The sequence below is a fragment of the Rutidosis leptorrhynchoides genome, chromosome 3, assembly GCF_046630445.1.
Source record: "Rutidosis leptorrhynchoides isolate AG116_Rl617_1_P2 chromosome 3, CSIRO_AGI_Rlap_v1, whole genome shotgun sequence".
NCBI classification, from domain to species: domain Eukaryota; kingdom Viridiplantae; phylum Streptophyta; class Magnoliopsida; order Asterales; family Asteraceae; genus Rutidosis; species Rutidosis leptorrhynchoides.
In genome coordinates this window covers 13,288,911-13,297,938 of record NC_092335.1, presented here as the reverse complement: position 1 = coordinate 13,297,938, position 9,028 = coordinate 13,288,911, and positions in this window count along the sequence as shown.

Here is a 9,028-nt window from a genome sequence, read left to right as displayed (position 1 = left end):
ATTCGATATCTAAAGGAAAAGTTCTTAATTTTTCGCTAGCTTTCCAACGACATGCATATCTTATACCTTATCTCAACCGCATATATAACTAATTCAGGATTCAATATAACCTAACTAAAGGCAATATCAAAAGTACAAACATGCATAATCCTATATACTCGAGCACTAGTCAGGGATACACTATTAGTATGTAAAAGTTAAATTATGAGTACTCATGTATCAATATTGAGATTCAATATTGCACGAAAGGTACATAAACGCAACGGAGACGATAAACACTAGATTGACCTCACGAGCATACCCATGAACCATACCCAACACCTCCATAGCTATAACCCATAATTTTCTTAGCCCTATCCTACTCATAAAACAGTTTTTAAAACCCATTTTTGATTACTCGAGCAGCACTATGTCGTAGTATTTTATGTATAATACTAATAATAATGCTACTAATAATAACACTAATACTCATAATAATATTTTTGGATTAATAATAATAATTAATAATAAAATAAATAAATTACATACGGAGTAAAATGAAAGATTAGAGAAAGAGTGTGCACACTGAAATAATTCGTCAAAATTTAAACACTTGTGCCACCAACCCTAGCCATGCGATCGCATGGATTTGGTGTGGCTACACCATGCGATCGCATGGAGCCACCTTACAGCTCATATCCATTAGTTAAAGGCTGCCGACACTCCTTTTTACTTACATTACACCATACGTAAATTTATATATTATTTAATATATATAATCTATAATCTTTAGAATTAATTAAATATTATATTATATTTACGTGCGTAGTAAAAATGTAATTTTTATTTAAATGACTCGTACGTTGTCACTCGACTCATGTACCACTTTCGGTTTTTCGACCGCACTTTCGTACGTTTAGAAAACTAGCCTTTTACGTTACGTGACGTGTACTCTTATTAATAATTTGACTTACTCATCAATAAATTACTTTATAAAAAATGTAACTTATAAAATTGAGCGTTGTGGTCATTTGCTTCTATAAATCAGTGACTCGTTGTTTATCAAAATTTATTATTTTAAATCAGGACGTTTTATGACTAAGTTATATATATTTCTATTTTCATTTCGAAATATAAATTTGAACTATTTACTTAATATAGTTTTTTTTTTCAAAACTAATGTCATTCAAAACTTATATATTTAGAAATCTTTTAAATATTAAGAATTACTATTTCGTAACATTTGTATTTTAAAGTTTAAAATTGATATGGTTCATTTATATAAAATCCTTCATAAAACATTTTAATAACCAAATTATTTTATATTCAAAAATCATTTTATTACAAAGGTTATAATAGTAGAAGTTGTTATGTCATAAGACGTTTTTAATAATAAAAGTCTGTTATATCGAAAAGACGTTTCTGTTTAAGAAAGTAAAATCATATATGAATCATATCAGGTTTCAAGGTTTTAATTTCCATTTTAATCATGATTCGTAGGATTAAGTCTAAAGGAAAAATCAAACGTAAGGAATCATCTTAATGTAAAATGTCGATCTATTTAACTTGTCAATATCTATTTTCTAATTTACCTATATTCCCTAATTTTACTTTCACAATACCTAATATGAAGGTTAATTAATTTATCTTATCAACAGTCACGAGGCAATTATTGTAAGGCATGTATTGGAATTTAACAGAAATTTTCACCAATCTGACTTGCTCTCGCTACTTGACACTTTGTCCTTACTCGAAGATCACTTTACCATTTATTCCGATCGTTAAAAAGGAAAGGTTTTCTAAATCAAAGTGGACCTCTCAATAGGGACTCGTAATCATAATTCAATGTATCTGATAAATCAATCATTTGATATCATCTTTTAATTCCATTGATAACGATTAGAATGTATTTTGAAACAAATACGTTTATATAAAGTATTATACGTCTAATACTTTATTAATGTTTTCAAGTTATAATATATACACATATACATATATAATCATGTTCGTTCATATAATGGTTCGTGAATCGTCGTAATTTGGTCGAGGTTAAATGAACGTATGAACATAGTTTTAAAATGTTTGAGATTTAACTTAACAAACTTTGATTATCGTGTCGGAATAATATAAAGATTAAAGTTTAAATTTGTTCAGAAATTTTCGGGTCGTCACAGTACCTACCCGTTAAAGAAATTTCGTCCCCGAAATTTGATAGAGGTCGTCATGGATAACAATAAGAACGTTATTATGATGAATATAAGTTGATAGTTAGGATTTTATCATGATTAAGAAATATGAATAAATAATTCAATTTCTTGAAGCGTATGAGTGAAGTTATCGTAAATGAATGAAATAAGATTATAGTGATTCGTCATATCTTTTGATGTCATCATAATTGATCTCCGAATTTAAAGGAAATCTTTATAATCTATATTGGATTTGATTCTTCGGTGGTTAAGGAAATTATGATCCTCTTCGAATTAATGCGATAATCCATCTTGATTTCTCTGTCGGATATTTTACTATAAATTCACCTCCTTCGTTTCCTTACAACTCACACCTTCTAGTCTTTCTCCCACAACTCATATTTTAAAGTATTCGTCAATATGCTCCATCCAGTGCTGATTCTCGATATATTCCTCACATTCATATCTGTCATTCTTCTTTTTCATCTACCACCGGAAGAATCTATTTACTTCTACTATACTCTTGGGTTTTTTATAGTGTTTCTAGTTCTCCCGTGTCTTTATATTGCTATATGTATCGATATATATGGTTTGTAATTTCTGGGTTGTTGTTGGGCTTTATATCTTCCTTTATATTTCGAAGTTCCTACTTCTATCTTCTATAATCATTATCATCCCCCAGTTAATACTCTCTTTTATTTGCTGCGATTTATATCCCAATTTCTATTTCGGAGTTTTGTCCTTTCGTTTCTTCTTCTTGCGATTAAGCACCGCTTGTAATGGTCCAGAATTCGCAGATATAAATTTCAGAATGAACATTGTTAATGTTCTAAGAAGGAAATGGTAATGGTAAGATCTTGATTTGTTAAATTACCAGAATACCCTGGAAAAGACCGAATCATCAAGAAATATTTTCTTGATATTTTAGAGATTAAATAGAATATAAGAGTCGTGTAACATGGCACATGATGACGTTATGATCTGTGAATCATCACGTTCCATTTAGAAACTCAGCATGAATTACGGTAATATAATCACGTTGATCAAGTGTCATTATATTATACTAACTCATGCTTCAGTTCCCAACATTATTTCAAAAATATTCCTATTTTAAACTTGAAAGTTTCAGAATTTAGAAACTAAGATAGTTTCTTTTATGATGTAATATAGATAGCGCGATGAGATTAAAGATTTCATATAAGAATAGTTATGGAAATATCTTCAGAAATATGGAGAATATTTATAATGAAAGATACGATGATATCTTGGAATTCCTAATATCAGGGGATGATGAAGGGTATTGTTTGCAGGGGTTTAGAGTCAGGAGCAAGGTATTCGTTAATGACTTCAGCAGATACTGAATCATTTGGATTCTTTGAAGGCAGTTTCAGTCTTTGTGATTTGTCCACAGCCTCTTTCATACTTTGCTCAATCCGTTTTTCAGTTTCAAAACTTCTCTTTTTCTGCGCTTTGCCAGCATACTATTCATCATCATCAAACTTTTTACTGTTAAGGTCGTTTTATAGTTTTTGCTGCTTCATCCACATTTCGAGAACTATTCCGCAGTTTAGGGTGTTTTTCAGAAACTTCACATTCAAGTATGTAAGTCTAGGAGATAGACGTTATATATACACATATAACTGTTGGCGTGGACATGCTGCGAGATTTCAAAATACTGATTGCTAATTCCCGATGATTCGTATGGCAATTCTAGTTACAAGATGCGAATGTGTAAATGATGGGGTTTTGATAAATACAATGATTTTTCGGAAAATCTCAGATCATTACGATTGCTGATAAGTTTACAGCTAATGTGGTGAGATATGAAAGGTTCCCCGGTAACAATGGCGAAAGGGCAACATAGTTATCAAGATTATGATAAGGCTACTTCGAATGAAAAATCGAAGTTGTCTTGCCGGAGCTGCGATAGAATTTGCTACTTTGAAAAAGGAATTGCAAAGTTATTTTTGCTAATAAATGCCAAAGGATCTGACACATATATGTGTTGAATTATGACTTTGGTTTCGAGAGCTTTTTAAGAACATAACTGTGGTTAATATGTAGTTGAATCATCATCTCGATTGCTCATTATTTGAAGTGTCTTCAGAAATTTTCGAAGGGTTTGAACACAGATTGTAATCGTTAATATACATTTGATGTTCTAACACAGTTTTGAAGTCAAAGTATATCTTTGAAAGATGTAGGAATCTAAAAGTGATGGTACCGGTTATATCTCGAATTGAATTCTGAGGTTTCAAAATCAGAATATGTAACTGAGTTTGAATAAGTATGGTTGTTTTGATTTCTATGAAAGAATGTATATTATTGTGAAAGTAGAAAGTATAGTTGATAATTTGCTTAATCAGATTCGAAGAATGTAACATATTAATTGTGAATATATATATATATATATATATATATATATATATATATATATATATATATATATATATATATATCTCGGGTATTACCTACCCATTAAAAAAAATTTCACAATTAATATTTTGTAAAAAAAAACCTATTACAGTCTTTATGAAAATATATATGTATATATTCTCTTCAGATGTAACATAGATTTTAATGAGCTAATACTAAATTAAACTCATTCGATTTACAGTTGGAACTAGAATTGAATAATCCCTTGAAGGCTTTAGAGATTACATAAGCATTTCTTCAATAATATTTAAATTATGAATCAATACTTCGTTATTTGTTGAGGCGTGATGTTGGTTTTCGTTAAATTCTTGTGAACTTCGGAAAGTACGAATGATGTTATCTGAAAAGTTTCGGGTACATCGATGATGAAAGTGTAAAATCAAATATATACTTAATTTATTATGAATTGGAATTTGTTGAATTGAGACAGAGATTGTAGTTAACGCTGGTTAAGTTGCGGGAGAAAGACGTACATTATTGCATATTTGTAATATGAATTAACCAAGTAGTTAAGATTCATACACAATAGCTTAGCACGGAAAGATTTATTTTTTTATTTCAAAATATATATATGTAAAATATCCATATAATTTCTTCAGAGGGAATGAGTTAATTCTTCATAACTCGCTGATACAATATACGCGTTATTGATTCGTAATGATGCCCATAGTGATTCTTGAACTGACGAAGTTTGTGCTGTTATAGATGTTGTTGATTCTGATGCGATTGCACTGACGATGCTGGTGACACTGACGGTACTAATGATGTTGTTGGTAAAACAAGTTTAGCTGGTTAATCACACACCATTTTTGTCAGGGTTCTTCATTCTATCATTTTGGTTTTCTTAACTACTTTATGATTAGGGCTAGATTAGATAATCTCTAAGACTTTAGAGATTACATAATCTCCGCAGAATGTTTCTCCAATGAATTTATGAATTAATACTTCGTTAGTTATTGTTGTTGGTATTCCTTGGTATCTATGGTGTGTATGACGTTGATGCTCGTGGGACAGATTGTGAAGTTGAGGGTTACGACGCGGTTGTGGTTGGAGGTGGTAATGGTACTGTTGGCGTTGATGATGGTGGTACTGGTTATGCTGCTGATGGTATTTGTAATCTTTGTACCATATTCTCCAAAGCCACTACCCGAGCGCGAAGCTCGTTGACTTCTTCTATTACACCGGGGTGATTGTCAATTCGGACGAGTGGATAAATAAAATCTAGAATTTGATGTAGTATATAATCGTGACGAGATACTCTGGAAATGGGAGAGAAAATGGTGTTTCAGACAGGTTCGCCGGTAAGTGCTTCAGGTTCTTCGTCAAGAGGGCAATGTGGTGGATGGAAGAGATCACCTTCTTCTTGTCTCCAATGATTGAGGAGGCTACGAACCCATCCCCAATTCATCCAGAATAGGTGATGACTGATTGGTTGATCCATTCCGGTCACACTACTTTCGGAGCTTGAGTGTGATTCAATTTCGGAATCCGAGTGACTTGTACTGATGACAAATTCCATTTTGTACGATTGGATAAAGGATTTTTCGATATAAAATGATTTTCCGGCTATCGGGTGGTATTCTATTTACATAGGATATCTATATATATAGATCAAAAGATTTCACAGATTACGGAGGAATTTGCGGGATATGTCAGGCAAAGTTTAAAGTAACAGATACGATAAGATATGATTTAGCAGATACGCTAAGATATGAATTTTGTCTACACACTACTCATGCAATTAATGTAGCAAGATGTGTCTAGACTAATAATGCTAAGCAGGTAATTTCCTAAGGATGATAAGAAGATGATTTTCGACTAGAAATGATAAGCAAAACTTTTGACATGCAGACACGGTCGAAGTCCAGACTCACTAATGTATCCTAACGACTTGTCAGTTAGATACACTAATACAGACCTGGTTCGCTAAGACCATCGCTCTGATACCAACTGAAAGGACCCGTTCATATACATTATAAATGATTCTCAATAGTTTATTACATCACGAGGTATTTGACCTCTATATGAAACATTTTTCAGACATTGCATTCGTTTTTAAAAGATAAACTCGCTTTACATCGAAAATTAACAGGCATGCATACCATTTCATAATGTCCAACTATAAATGATCTAATCTGTCATTTACTTAATAATAATCTCTACTAAACTCAACGACTTGAATGCAACGTCTTTTGAAATATGCCATGAATGACTCCAAATAATATCTTTAAAATGAGCAAATGCACAGCGGAAGATTTCTTTAACACCTGAGAATAAACATGCTTTAAAGTGTCAACCAAAAGGTTTGTGAGTTTATTAGTTTATCATAATCATTCATTTTCATCATTTTAATAGACCACAAGAATTTCATTTCCAGTTCTCATAAATATACGTCCCATGCATAGAGACAAAAATCATTCATATGGATTGAACACCTGGTAACCGACATTAACAAGATGCATATAGAATATCCCCATCATTCCGGGACACCCATCGGACATGATAAAATCGAAGTACTAAAGTATTCCAAATTCCAGAATGGGGCTTGTTGGGCCCGATAGATCTATCTTTAGGATTCGCGTCAATTTAGGGGTCTGTTCCCAAATTCTTAGGCTACCAAGCTAAAAAGGGGCATATTCGGCTTTGATCATTCAACCATATAATTTAGTTTCGATTACTTGTGTCTATTTCGTAAAACATTTATAAAAATTTTGCATGTATTCTCAGCCCAAAAATATAAAGGGTAAAAAGGCAAATGAAACTCACCATACGGTATTTCGTAGTAAAAATACATATAACATCATTGAACAAGTGCATGGTTGGCCCCAGATTCACGAACCTAAATTAATTATATATATTTATATGTTGGTCAATATTTGTCTTAACAAATTAGGTCAAGTCATAGTGTACCACAATCCTAATGCTCGAGACTAATATGCAAAAGTCAACAAAAGTCAATTTGACTCAAAATGATTTCCAAAATTTATACATGATTATTCTGTAGTTTAAACATTGTCGTTTTATATTTTTAAATATTTTTAAAAGATTTATTAGAGTAAAAATATAATTCATTAATTAAAAAATATACTTTTATATATCTTAAGTAATAAAATTTATAAAGTTCATTTAATATCATAAAGATAGTATTATTAAAGTAATTTTATTACACGTAGTAAAATATGTTTGTATCACATATTTATTTGATAAAATAATATCTATAATAATAGTAAGTAAAAGTTGTATTATTTTGTAGTAATAATCATTATTATTCTATTAATAAAAATATCACTAATTATAATTACTAAAAATGATATTATGATAAAATGATAATTCTAATTATGATAACTTTAATATTTACGATACTTTTTAATATTAACTTTAAAATAATAATTCTATTTAAAATGATAATATTAATGATATTTTATAATAACAATGACATTTCTATTAGAATGATAATTTTTGTTAAAATGATAGTTTTAATACTAACGATACTTTTAATAATAATAGTAATGATAAAAATAATAAGAATGATAATTTTATCTAAACAATATCTTATAAGATTTTAATTTCATCATGATACTCATACTCATTATTTCCTAATCGTTTCATTTAATAGCTTTTAATCGTCTTTTATATCATGTTCATAATACTAATAATAATAGTACTCAAAAAAATTAGGTGTTACTAATATTAGTTTTAATTACAATAATACTAATAATGATAATTACTATGATATTATTAATAATACTAATAACTATTTTAATGATGATAATAATAATAATAACAATAAGAATAACAATAACCATTTTTAAATAGTGATATATATATTAATAATCATAATAATAATAATGATAATAATAATAATAATAATAATAATAACTTTAACGATAATAATGATAGTATTAATAATAAAAATAACAATTTTTAATGATACTTCCTTTTATTGATAATGATAATAATAAGATAAAATTAGAACGACGATAATAACGACGATGATAATAATCATTTTTAATAATAATACTAAATTTCAATTGACTATAACTTCAAATTTGTTCATCGAAACTATTCGATATCTAAAGGAAAAGTTCTTAATTTTTTGCTAGCTTTCCAACGACAGGCATATCTTATACCTTATCTCAACCGCATATATAACTAATTCAGGATTCAACATAACCTAACTAAAGGCAATATCAAAAGTACAAACATGCATAATCTTATATACTCGAGCACTTGTCAGGGATACACTATTAGTATGTAAAAGTTAAATTATGAGTACTCACGTATCAATATTGAGATTCAATATTGCAGGAAAGGTACATAAATGCAACGGAGACGATAAACACTAGATTGACCTCACGAGCATACCCATGAACCATACCCAACACCTCCATAGCTATAATTCATAGTTTCCTTAGCCCTATCCTACT